The sequence below is a fragment of the Nannobrachium achirus genome, assembly GCF_963921795.1.
Source record: "Nannobrachium achirus genome assembly, chromosome: 12".
Classification (NCBI taxonomy): domain Eukaryota; kingdom Metazoa; phylum Chordata; class Actinopteri; order Myctophiformes; family Myctophidae; genus Nannobrachium; species Nannobrachium achirus.
Genome location: NC_137832.1, coordinates 54,908,187 through 54,920,339, shown reverse-complemented (window position 1 = coordinate 54,920,339; position 12,153 = coordinate 54,908,187). Strand labels below are relative to the sequence as shown.

Here is a 12,153-nt window from a genome sequence, read left to right as displayed (position 1 = left end):
ATTTAGCCCGTAGCCACAGCCAACTTCTATGATACTGAGTTTACCTTTGCAACTTTAGCAAGCCTGTAGCACCTTTGAAATAGCTTTAGCAACAAACAACTGAAAGTACAGAAATCAGCTAGGCACCAGCAACGATAGCAAGAAATCTGAACCTTGAAACAGCAGTTTAGAATTCAGCGATTACCAGAATAACAATCTCAAACTTCCCATACACCTGGCCAAGAACACAGCTTCTTAGTTTGGCAGCTAAGAACATGAATTGAGCGATAGTAAAATAGCAGAAACAGCCAGAAATACTCAGCCAAGTTAGACACCCTGTCCAAGCGGTGGGCAGCAGCACAGCTACCTGCAAGCAACAAGTGTGGCACTTGTGTGTGTACTGCAGCGTGGTAGCAGCAGCAGTGCTATGCAACAAGACTGAGTCCCACCATCTGACTTCCCTAAGAACTATGGGTAAGGGGGGGGGCAGGACCTAGTGACCCACCCCCCTCCGCGCGCGCGCTCCCTTGGGACCGCCCCCTGAACTAGCTTTGATCCTTACGAATCGTCGCACTATTTCATAAAAGTTTACGAGTGCAGCGTAACCCTGTCATGAGGATATCTTAAGCTATATTTACAACAACGGACAATATATTTGACAGCACTCAAGTCAGAATGAACCGTCCAAAACATTAAACCAAGGTCTTGATAAATATTTACACTGTTTGCAAATTTCAATAAAGTCCTTTTATTTAGAGACAATGTCAGAGGAACCACGATGGGTTCGGGTATTTTAAACCATTTAGTTTTAACCACTTGAAACCCATAGATAGCCGTTTTGCTTTCCACTTTCAATCACATGCTCTGAAAGCTACGCTCATTAACACGCTTCCGATCGGTGTTATGAATCTATCGCCTCTGTCGGGTGGAAACCTAAGTAATTGCAAAATTCCCAGGGTCCTTCAGGATACAACAAGACGAACGATGAAAAAGATGTTGCATTCAAGCATCACATGAAATCAATCGTATGTCTTACAACAGGTACTACTCCTGTATGTGTAAATATGTAGATAATTAGTTTGTTTCTTATTGGTTTATCTCTCTTCCCCCTGGCCTCTCCTTCTTCCCTTTATTTTTTATGTAAATTACAAAAAAAGATGGAGCTTGTTGCACAAAAAATGAAATAGTTTTTACAATTGTAAACCTGTTAGCTGATCGGAATCATTGCTGTCAGACAGATACCTCTTATTATCCATATTTACATGTGTTTTTGTGTTTATTCGTGAATTAATGCCCCTTTGTCTATGCTACAGTGTCACAAAAGTTTAAAAAAACTTTTGTGACGCTGTGTTTGAATTTGAATCCTGAAACGTAACAGTTTTGAACATCCACCTGACAGAGACTATGGATTCGTATTCGTAACACCAGTCACAAGTGTTGTAGCGGTTTGTTAGACGCTTTGAAATTGACGTGCGGGGTGCCAGTCAGGCTTAGCCTGACAATAAAGAAAATACAAATAATAACAAACGCTACAAAGCGTACACACATATAAAGTATGCACCCTTGTTCAAACCCAGAAGTATACCCTTTTTGAAACCATAGACCTTTTGAATGTACCAGAAACCATAAACACAGCAGAAAATCATATGCACAACAATGGGAATAATAATGAGACCACACACACAACAATCCAAGTTTTTAGGAGTTTGTATTAAGTTCAGAGGGGTTCAAAGAAAAGTCAGTTCCGTTCAGTTCATTCCATTCAGAGGAAAATAGCCAATTGAAATGTTCCCAACAAAAGAACCTCAGAGAAAATCAAACTCAAAGTTCTCCTTTAAATAACCCACAGGAAATCAATGAAAAACGAAAATGAAAACTTCCCCTTTAAAGAAAATGAATACACTTCAGATTTCCTCTTCGTGGAGTAATGTGTTAGTTCAGACCGACCTGTATTGAGCTATACACGGAATCCTGGACATTTAAGTGTAGACGGTGCTTTCCTCCTGTGTCACCGCTTCGGGTAACACACTGTGGTTGTAGCACACACAAACGCACACACGCACACACACCGCTCGTACAGCGGCTCAGTGTGTCACAACGTAGCGCCGTTAACAGCTGTTAGCTCTTCCAGCCAGCGATGATGATGGGCGATCGTGAGGGGAAGACATCATGCACGTTGGCCGCCGATTCTCCTCCGTGGACGCTCGTCTCAACGCAATCGCCAAACTAGGCTTAACTGACAGCTAACGGCTAAACAAACAGTCGCGCTAGAACTGTGTCTGGCTGTCGACAGCCACGCAGCCTCTGGCTCTGTTCACCATAGCCTCCTCCTCCAGCAGCAGCACTGACTCGCGCCGATTCCATTCATAAAATGGGACGGAACCATCACGCTGAATGATGCAGGTGAGTGGATGAGCGTGAACATGGGTGTGCGCGTTGTGACTTGAGTGACAGGTTCGGTGACAGTTAAAAGCAACGGTGGCAGAGTGACAGATCGCCACACTCCCCCCCCCTTAGAAAAAGCCGACCCACAGGTAAGGCTTAAAATCCTTTAAACTCCTCTTCATCACTTTCTTCCAGAAAGATGTTGAGCACTTTGTTTCGAGCATCCTCCTCTTCATCCTTGACCATCAGGGACTGGGAGAATGAGAGGTCAGATGCGGAAGTATCCGGATCCCTGACATTTTTGTCCTTCCTCCCAGGAGCCTTTGCCATTGGAACCTGTCCCGAATCAGGGAATCCGAGGAAGTCCTCATCCTCACTCTCCTCTTCAAAGGTCCGAAGAATTCTCTGCCTCTGCTGTTCATCCACTTCCTTGGCAGTGGGATAGCATGGCTTGAGCCTAGCCACATTCACCACTCGCAGGTCTTCTCCGGAGTCCTCCTGCACTACTTCGTAGTTCACAGGTCCGACCTGACGAACTACTCTGTACGGCCCAAGCCATTTAGGAGCCAACTTAGCAGCAAATGATTTTTCTGCTTTTGACAATGGATGAGACCGTAACCAGACCCGAGCATTCTCTTCCACCTCCATGTCTCGTCGATGCTTGTCGTAGTTCCGCTTTTGCCGTCGACGAGCCTTAGTGAGGTTTTCGGAGACAAACAAGTTCAGTTCCTCTAGTTGAGCGACCTTTGAGTAGGCAGGAGACGTAGGTGGTAAATCCCGTGGCTGCAGCAGCACATCTAAGGGTCCTCGAAGTGGTCTGTTCAGATTGAGTTCCGCTGGTGTTACTCCGGTGGACTCATGAACTGCTGAATTCAGGGCAAACCTGAACTCGGGAAGATGTTTGTCCCAGTGTTTGTGGTTATTGCCAACAAACGAAGCGATCATGGTCTTTAAGGTGCGGTTCACTCTCTCCGTCAGATTAGTTTGAGGATGGTACGCACTCGTGAGCTTCTGGGACACCTTCCAGATTTTGCAGGTCTCCTGAAACACTCCAGCAATGAACTGCGAGCCACGATCAGACAAAATGTAATCTGGGACCCCCCAACGAGTCAGAATCTCCTGAGTGAAGATCTGGGAAACCTTTGTGGCCGTGGCTTTACGGAGGGCAAAGAGTTCCACCCACTTGGTGTAATAGTCCACGAACACGAGGATATAGGCGTTCCTGTTGGAACTCATGGGGAATGGGCCCATCAAATCAACTCCCAACATTTCCCAGGCACGATGTACCTGTGTCTGTTGCAGTTTTCCAGCCATTTTTCGGCTTTCCGGTTTGTATAACTGGCAGACTTGACAGTTCCGGACATGTTCCTTGACGTCAAAACTGAGCCGGGGCCAGTAAACGAGAGCTTTCATCCTCCTGTAGGTCTTATACCTACCGAGATGGCCACATAAGGGGTCCTGATGGAACAGTTCCAGGAGAAGAGGTCGCAGAGTAACAGGGATATACAGTTGGTATAAGGCCCTGTGAGGTGACTGTACAATGCGGTAGATCATATCTTCCAAGATGGTAAGAGTGGTAGTTGAATTTACAGTCACCTCTCCCTTTTCATTCTCCAAAATGTTCTGATAGTGAGCCTGACACTCAGGGTCCTTCTGCTGGGCCTCCCATATGGTCTGGATGGAAAGAGGGAGCTCTGGCAGTGACGCTGGTTTGGTGGACAACACTGTGGCACAGATGGCCGGAGGATTGTCGTCCTGGTTCAGTGGTGCTCTGGATAGGGCATCCGGAACAGTATTATATTTACCCTTACGGTACTCCACAGTGAACGTAAACTCTTGTAGTCTCAACGCCCACCGGATCAGTCGGGTACTTGGCTTCGTGGTTTTAAAAACCCACACCAATGAAGAGTGATCGGTCACCACTGTGAATAACCGTCCCTCCAAGTAGTTCCGCCATTTCTCCAGGGCCCAGACTACGGCCAAGCACTCGAGCTCTGTGGCAGAGTAGTTTCGTTCTGCAGAGTTTAAACTTCTGCTGGCAAAAGCCAACACTTCTTCGGTTCCCAGGCCTGTCCTCTGCACCAATACAGCTCCCAAGCCTACCTCGCTGGCGTCAGTGTACACCAGAAAAGGAAGGTGGAAGTTGGGGTGGCCCAATATCGGTGGGAGCACAAGATGTTCCTTCAGCTCCTCAAATGCCTCCTGACATTGAGGAGACCATTTGAATTTCACCCCTTTCCTCTTCAAGGCATTGATTGGTTCGGCTATTTGCGAGAAGTTAGGCACGAAGCGATGATACCACCCGGCCATTCCCAAGAAACGCTGGGCCGCTTTAAGGCTCGTGGGTGCAGGGAATGCTTGAACAGCCTCGGTTTTCTCTGGGTCAACATGGACACCGGCAGAGGACACAATGTGTCCGAGAAACTTCAGAGTAGTCCTGCAAAACTTACTCTTCTTCATGTTGACGGTCAGTCCAGCTTCCGTGAGCTTATCGAGTACTGCTTGGATGTCGTAGAAGTGTTGTTCCCATGATGAAGAATAAATAATGATATCGTCGAGATAGACGAAGCAGATGTTCCCTTTCAGGTCCTTCAGGGCAGTTTCCATTAGCCGCTGAAACGTTGCAGGGGCATTTTTCAACCCGAATGGCATAACTTTAAATTGAAAGAGCCCATGTGCACAGACGAAAGCTGTTTTATCCTTTGCTTCAGGATCCATCTCCACCTGCCAGTAACCACTGTTCAGGTCCAATGAAGTAAACACAGCAGCTCCAGACAGACTCTCGAGGATATCCTGGATGGTAGGCAAAGGGTACGCATCTGTATGGGTGTCAGCATTTAACTTCCGGTAATCCACACAGAAGCGAGGTTTTCCTGTCTTTTTTGGTATCAACACCACTGGAGACGCCCAAGGAGAGTTGGAGGGTTCGATAACGTTATCCCTCAGCATGTCATCAATCAACTCCTTCATGACTTGCAATTTAGGAGGAGACACTCGATATGGCTTCTGTTTAATTGGAACGCCTTGGTTCAGATAGATTGGATGTTTCAGAATGCCAGTACGTCCAATCCGAGCAGTGCACACCTCGGTGTTATGGTGGAGTTGCTCCAACAGCTGGTTTTGCAAGTCAGTCTCCAGGTGCGACTCCTGAACAGCAGTCAGCAGTTGTGACACATCTGATGAAGATGGGAGTTCCATACCCCTGGGTTCTAGGGCGGAGAAGAAGGCAACATGAGGTTTTGGCTTACCTCCAACCTGGGGCGCTGAGCGGTAGTTGACAAAGTAATATCTGGCTTTCTCATCAAGTCTGAACCAGTAAGTTCCACCAGAAATATCCATTTGCAGCCCACTGTAGAAGGTGAAGTCTAGACCCAAGACCACTGGAAAGGCAAGGGTCTGAGGTGAGAGAACCACCACAGAAAGTATCCATGTTTTCCCCTCTAGGCATAGTTCCACCTCAGTCCATCCAAGGGGTAGCTTCCCTTCCCCATCGGCTAAGTACAGAGGGCCCCCAGTCCAAGAATTGAGCTTATCCGTTGGCCTCTTGATGATCTCCCATAGCCGCTCATTAAGGAGGGTGTAAGAGGACCCGGTGTCCACAATAGCACTTCCTTGCCATTGGCCGATGGTTAATGGTACAATTAACTGCTGGGGAACTGGACTGCCAAAGGCTGAGGAGGTAGGGTTGAAAGTAGAAGTAGGAGTGAAGGTCTGTGAGGTCACAGTTGGAGGGGTGTGAACAGTCGGAGGGGATGAGGCCTTCATAGACATGTTCACAGCTGTTTTTTTCTCCCATGGCTGCTCTGCACGACCTTGATTGCTATTTGAAGTATTCTGTCTCGGCTGCCATTGTGGGCATGACCGTGGAGCATGGCTCCCTTTACATCTCCAGCAAAAGATCTGAGTTGGGGTGGTGGCTGGGGTGGTGGCTGGTTTTGACTGAGAGGAAGGTTGAGGTGGCTTAGACAGCTGGGTTCCATCTCCAGATCCAGGTTTAGTTAATCGTTTTGCCCTCTGATTATACAGATCCTGGCTTTGCTTGTCTTTCTCCAGCTGCTGTCCCAAGCGCACCAACTCATCCACTGTGGCCACCCTTCCCCGAAGCTGGCTGGCCAGCCGGGGGTCAATGTTTTTGAGGAGTAACTTAACAATGGCTGCCTCTGTCATTGTGGACTTCCATCTTAAGCACAAGGCACGATACATGTAGGCAAAATCACGGATGCTTTCATCCTCTCCTTGCACCCGTGATCTCACTCGCTCTGCCAACTCGTCCTCATAGTCCTCGGCAAGGAAAGCGGAGAGGAACTTCTCCTGAAATTCTGCCCAGGTATGGGTATTGAGTCGCACCACATCCCACCAGTCCCTGGATGTGCCGTGGAGCACATTACGCAGAGTAGCGAGCAGTTCCTCATCGCTCAAGGCGTTTAGGGCCAGGAAGTCATGACACTTCTCGAGATACAGCAGAGGGTCCTGGCTGTCCTCCATCCGTCCGAAACAGGGGAACTGTAATTTTATGGGAATTTTCCCCACATACCTACCCCTCAGTTCGGTATGATTGGTTGGATGGGACGCCTCAGCTGAAGGAATGAAATTACGATCCGTTGTACCACAATTCATGGTAGACTGTAAGTGTGGCAGCCTCCCTTTCGCAAAGGGTGGCTCCTCCACCGCCATGGTCGGGACATTCCCACTTGTCACAGGTGTGGTCTGTACTGAGGTCTGTGGTCTGTGGTCTGTGATCCCTGACTTAGGCAGGGAAGTCATATTCAGTGTCTGAGCTCTCACATTGTCCTGGTCCATGCTCTGGCTACTCATTTGCAGTACGTCACTCTGGAGATGACGTACAGTCTGAGTCATGGGTTTAAGGCCATCCATTAAGCTTTTGAGCAGATCAGTGTGCAGGGCTTTCAGACGCCAGTTTAATGAACTGTCCATTTGGTTCCTCATGAAATCAAATTGTCGGGTTATGGCCTGATTGAGAGAGACCAGGTTATTGTCATATTGAGTGGTGATTTTATTGGAAAAGGCTGTCAGCATTTTCTCCATCTCCTGGTGGCTAAGTGGCGCTTCTGCGACGGGAGAATATTGAGTGGACCTGAGGCTTTCCCCGGATGTAATCGGTATTGGTCGGAATGTGCCAGGAAGAGGCCCCTCTTGGGGGGTACCAGAGTAGGCACCAGAGAACGGATTCCCAGGAGAGAGGGGCACGGATGCAAGGCCAGTAGCCCCCTCGGATGACCTGGAAGGGAAAGGATTGGAAAGGGGAGGGCTCGCTGATCTAGGGACAGTAGCTCCCTCTTGTGGTGGAAAAGAGACGGGTTGGACAAGCAAAGGCCTCTCTGATCCAGGGACAGTAGCCCCCTCTTGTGGTGGAAGAGAGAGAGGTTCGAACAGCAAGGGCCTCGCTACTTTAGCGGTAGTAGCCCCCCCTGGGGTTTGAAGAGAGAGAGCCTGCATTCTCATTTCCATGTCCTGTAATGAGGGACGGCTTGTATTGTGAGTTGGTTGAATGATATTGAGTAGCTCATTCCTTCCCGGCGGATTAGCAGGTCCAATTGGCTGTGTAACCCTCGTAGGTGAGGGTACCAGGGGGTCAAACAGTGAGATATTATAGGTATTATTATCCACAGAATCCAGGAGAGACGCCATTTTGAAATTCCACAATTTGTTTGGTTGACTTTGGTTGGAGTTTTGTTCATCGGTTTGTTAGTTTGTTGGTGTGCTGGTTTTGTTTGTTTATTGCAATAAAGTTTCCCACAAGGTGAAAAGGCGTTTTTGCGGTTCCTTTTGTGCCACGGTTGTATACGGTTTTGTTGTAGGTTTCCTCCTTTGTTTGTTTTAAATGCTTGGTCCCATCTGGGGTGCCAATTTTTATGTAGCGGTTTGTTAGACGCTTTGAAATTGACGTGCGGGGTGCCAGTCAGGCTTAGCCTGACAATAAAGAAAATACAAATAATAACAAACGCTACAAAGCGTACACACATATAAAGTATGCACCCTTGTTCAAACCCAGAAGTATACCCTTTTTGAAACCATAGACCTTTTGAATGTACCAGAAACCATAAACACAGCAGAAAATCATATGCACAACAATGGGAATAATAATGAGACCACACACACAACAATCCAAGTTTTTAGGAGTTTGTATTAAGTTCAGAGGGGTTCAAAGAAAAGTCAGTTCCGTTCAGTTCATTCCATTCAGAGGAAAATAGCCAATTGAAATGTTCCCAACAAAAGAACCTCAGAGAAAATCAAACTCAAAGTTCTCCTTTAAATAACCCACAGGAAATCAATGAAAAACGAAAATGAAAACTTCCCCTTTAAAGAAAATGAATACACTTCAGATTTCCTCTTCGTGGAGTAATGTGTTAGTTCAGACCGACCTGTATTGAGCTATACACGGAATCCTGGACATTTAAGTGTAGACGGTGCTTTCCTCCTGTGTCACCGCTTCGGGTAACACACTGTGGTTGTAGCACACACAAACGCACACACGCACACACACCGCTCGTACAGCGGCTCAGTGTGTCACAACGTAGCGCCGTTAACAGCTGTTAGCTCTTCCAGCCAGCGATGATGATGGGCGATCGTGAGGGGAAGACATCATGCACGTTGGCCGCCGATTCTCCTCCGTGGACGCTCGTCTCAACGCAATCGCCAAACTAGGCTTAACTGACAGCTAACGGCTAAACAAACAGTCGCGCTAGAACTGTGTCTGGCTGTCGACAGCCACGCAGCCTCTGGCTCTGTTCACCATAGCCTCCTCCTCCAGCAGCAGCACTGACTCGCGCCGATTCCATTCATAAAATGGGACGGAACCATCACGCTGAATGATGCAGGTGAGTGGATGAGCGTGAACATGGGTGTGCGCGTTGTGACTTGAGTGACAGGTTCGGTGACAGTTAAAAGCAACGGTGGCAGAGTGACAGATCGCCACAGTGTGTTAATTCTAGAGCATGCCTTTTGGAGCATGTGAGCAAAGGTGGAATGCGAAGCTGAGCGGCTATCGATGGGTTTCAAGTGGTTAAAACTATGGTGTAAAAGATCTGAACCTATCGGGGTTCCTCTGATATTGTCTCTAAATAAGGTAATTATTGCATAAATATTGTGTTCACTTAGACCTTGTCTGGGCTGTGAGTTATACATTGTTCTACAAAGCAACTGCCATGCCTTCTCTATGACTTTATGACATAAAACATTTAGACATGCAAAACTAATCTGGATTCTTATCCTGGATTTATTTTTCATTTTTCAAATAAATAATGTCTTACATCATTGTACAATGGACAGTACTGCATATCAGGTTTTCAACCAGTAGTCTGGTTTTGGATGGTTCATACTGACTTGAGTGCTGTCATTATATTGTTTTACTACCTGGACTCATTCTCCTGTCTGCTTTGAAAAGAAATATATTGTCTGTTGTTGTAAATATAGCTTAAAATATCCTCATGGCAGGGTCGCACTGCCCTCGTAACCTTTTATAAAGTACAATTACCTGCTGGACTTTTACTTTAGTATACCGATACGTTTTTTTTGGCCACTCTGTGGTGTGAAGTAACTAAGTACATCAAGTAAGCCTACTAATGCTTGAGTACAATTTTGAGGTATTTTTACTTTACCGGAGTATCTTCGCAACATCTCTGAAGAAAATATTTTACTTTTACTCCACTACAATTAATTGAACACTTTTAGATTTAGATTTTTTTTTTGCGATTTACAATGAAAACCTGCAGCTCCCGTGTGTGTCAGTCAGTCACACCTCATGTCACGCTCCATACTATATAGCCAAGACAGAATTCATTTGCAAATGTGACTCGCGTCACGGCAACCACAATTAATTCTGTCCTTATCCCTTATATGCCCATATATGGAACACAACTTAAACTCTATTAGCCTTATTCACGGCCCGCCCACCTACTTCCGTTTCTCAGTTTTCCCCGGGTGCTGACTTCAATTTAGAAGGGGAAACTATACTGGACTTAAAGCCAACAAATCGTTATTTCTAACAGTAAAGTAAATTATAGTGCTTTGTGCCGTTTAGTATCTTGTGTTCTTGATCATGCTAGCCGTATTTTATACTTTACTATTCGGAAATTGCATTAAATTTGCGATTTCTGTGCTAACTCCATAGGCTATGGTAGGATTTACCCCTTCAAAACGGGACTTCAGCACCCGGGGGATGCTGAGTGGGCGGGTCGTGAATAGGGCTAATTGTAAGCTCACGATGCATCGCGACGAGTTGTGAGCTTGCAGATTGTTTTATACATTTTGAAAACTTGAAACATTCTGCATAATGAGTACTTTTCTTGTAGTACTTGATCCCAATACTTTTTTCTTTTACTAAAGCCAATTCTTAATACAAGACTTTTACTTGAGTATTTCTAGATTGTGTTATTGATAGTTATACTCAAGTAAAATACATTTGAGTACTCTCTAGCCACCTTTGAGAAGCGTTGTAATGCCTCATGCTCTCAGCTGTTGAAGGGAAGTGTTTTTTTCCAACTTCCATTGATAGGGAACAAAGGAGATCACAGCTGTTGGGATTGCGCGCGGCCGAGTGTTTTCAATTTAAGCGACATTTTTATTATAGTTTTCCAGATAAAGAACATTCCTGAGGCCGGTCTGAGGAGAGAGAGAGAATCATCATGGGGAGTGTGTGTGTGTGTGTGTGTGTGTGTGTGTGTGTGTGTGTGTGTGTGTGTGTGTGTGTGTGTGTGTGTGTGTGTGTGTGTGTGTGTGTGTGTGTGTGTGTGTGTGCGTGCGCGCATGCGGTTTGTGTGTTTATTCAAGTGGTTCTGTCTCTCTCAGGGTGTCAACAGTTCCTCTGGCTTTCAGAGTGTATCCGACATGGGGGTGTATTATCATCCCATCACTAGTGGACACACTACTCAACCCCAGTAGGCCTATCATCCCAGTTAAGGAAGATTCTTCTAAATCCCAACAGTTTTCAGAAAAATCTACAAATATGTTTCTATGTCAGTGGTGCTCAAACCTTTTCATGTCAAGGATCTCCAGAATTATATGCATTTGACTGCGGACTCTCATCTGAAAATAATCGTGTTGCAGTGACCCCCAGAAGCAAAGATTTCAGTTGAATGTTTGCTTGCGGTCCAGGCACCTAAGCTCAGTGTAGCCTGAAAGCATGCCATGGGTTTGATTCCCGATGCCGACAACCTTTGCTGCATGTCACTCCCCATCTCTCTCTCTACCTTATATATCTTTAAAAATGTTCGCTTTAAACATTTTTATATATATTCAAAGATTTGCACACATTTAAAAAAAGAAAAAAGAAATAGCAGCTCTAACAGCCCGTAGCGCGGCATGAAGTGATGTGCTGTGAGCTTGTATATCTGCTGTTTTTGAATAGCCACAATATAAAATAATGTCTAAAATGACACAGATGCTTTCCCGGTTTTAATGGTTTAAAGAACTGGAGTATTTGCTTTTAAAAAATACCCCTAAAAAATATTTTTCAAAAGTACAAAATAACAAATTCCCCTTTCTCTCCATTTACCAACGCATCACTGTATTGAAATGTAGAAATTCACCCTCCCAGAAATGAGCTTGTAGCTGAACTATTTTCACTATTTTGGAAATGGCTCTAAAGTGGTTTATTCATAACGTATTGTTACAAGTTGAGGGCCCCGGGGTGGGTTCCCTTCCCAGAGGGGACCATGTGGTCACAACTCTGCACAGAACTGATGGTTAGTTGATGGTTAGTCCCAGGGGCGTCACACCAAATTCTGGGCCCTGGGTACAAGGATTCACTGCGGGCCCCCCATGAATGTT

General features: G+C 46.0%; 1 protein-coding gene across 1 annotated transcript in view; it reads left to right on the top strand.

Moving 5' to 3' along the window:
- The window catches only part of mamdc2a (MAM domain containing 2a), a gene marked incomplete at both ends in the record, with an annotated part of 73,246 nt that overhangs the window by 44,291 nt on the left and 16,802 nt on the right, over positions 1–12,153 (top strand). The gene's annotated exons all lie outside the window — the stretch shown is intronic.